The sequence below is a fragment of the Octopus bimaculoides genome, chromosome 4, assembly GCF_001194135.2.
Source record: "Octopus bimaculoides isolate UCB-OBI-ISO-001 chromosome 4, ASM119413v2, whole genome shotgun sequence".
Taxonomy (NCBI): Eukaryota; Metazoa; Mollusca; class Cephalopoda; order Octopoda; family Octopodidae; genus Octopus; species Octopus bimaculoides.
Window position 1 is genome coordinate 71,073,563 of NC_068984.1, and position 1,798 is coordinate 71,075,360.

The following is a 1,798-nucleotide window of genomic DNA, read 5'->3' on the forward strand; positions in this document are numbered from 1 at the left end:
TTATTATTAATTTTTTCATTATTATTGAGTGAGAGAGCAGTGCATGCCATCAAAGTGACACTGGGGTAAAATATACGAAGCCGATTATACCCACCATGACTACCCGTCTGATAAGAGTACACCAATCACATGCATCACATCCATATGTGCGCGACATGGTGATCTCATACCAAGATAAATAGCGCATGACTTCGCATATGGGGCCCAGTTAGAATTTTCTTCAGGTCGAGTAGCCTATCCCGCTCAAAAAGTCCCTGAATAAGGTTTGTTTAAGGATGTTGAGCAAAGCACCCATGTTTCCAAAGGTGAATTATTGAAACACCAAAGAATTCCTCTCAACACATGGCTATGATGCTCCTCCACTACTTCTGCTCATGATCGGAGATGCACATATCACCAGCCACCAAGCGACATGCTCAACTGGTTAAAGTCAAACAACTGACAAGCAAATCTGTGGTATTAAGCAGAATATTTGCTATAGCCCATTTTTTATACCAAGACAAAACAATGTGCATAATAACACTTCCAATCGATTAAGCTCAGAAGCCATGAGAGCCACTGCTCATCATCATCATCATCATCATCATCATCATCATCATCATCATTATTATTATTATTATTATCATTATTATTATTATTGCGCATACGATTTCCGATCTAAATTGATTGGAAGTGTTTACAGATATATGTGTTGGTTTAAAAGACGGGCTACAATAAATATTCCGCTGAAAATCACAAAGTTGCTTATCACTTCCTTGGTCTTAACCAGTTGAGCATATTCTTTAGTGTTTGACGATATGTGCAAGTGGTGAGCATCGTAGCCATGTGGTGAGGGGGATTATTTGGGGTTTGAATAATTCACTTCTGGAAACATGGGTGCTTCGGTCATCATCTTTAAACAAACCTTATTCAGGGATATTTTGCGCGGGATGGATTACGTGACCTAGAGAAATTTATTACTAGTTCCCACCTGCAAGTTCATGCGTTGATTATATTGATATGAGGTAACCAAGTCGTGAACCTATTGGGTAGACATGATGGGTATATTAGGCTTTTTATATTTGTACCCCAGCGTCATTTTGATGGTGCGTACTGCTCTTTCACTCAATAATAAGATAATGATAATGATAGTGTTTTGAATCGTGTTATTATTGGAGGACTTGCCATTAACTATTGCATTCGATACTTTATTCACAGGATCCAGATTTCATTCTTCGGATGTTGAAAAATAGACCATTGGTCAAAAACTGGAATCGATTGGATCGATCAGCTCTATGGTTATTTTCTGTCAGAAATAAGTTACTAATATTTTTCTACAACATTTCTCTCACAAAAAAAGACCCTATTTACGTAATACGTTGAAATAAACAACATGGCTTCGAGACAGCATTGAAACAGATACAAAATGAATATAGAGTGCTTGCAAAAAAATAAGCCTGTTCTCTCGTAGTCAATCTTCATATATTTACAAGGTAATTAAAAGTTATATTGCATACAACCTTCTTCACTGGGGTGAAAAGAAAAGATGAGAAAATAACATGACTGAAGGCAATTATTTTCAATATTCAAAGGGACTGGACATTCATCAAATAGTAAGAAAACCGATAAAATTGTTTCATTTTAAAATTATGTTTTCTTCTCAGGGACACACGCACATGCATATATGAGAGTATATCACTTTCTTTCTATCTCTTTTCTCTCTCTCCCTATGCATATATATATGTGTGTGTGTATGTGTGGGAGCACATATATATATATTTATATATATATATATATATATATATATATATATATATAT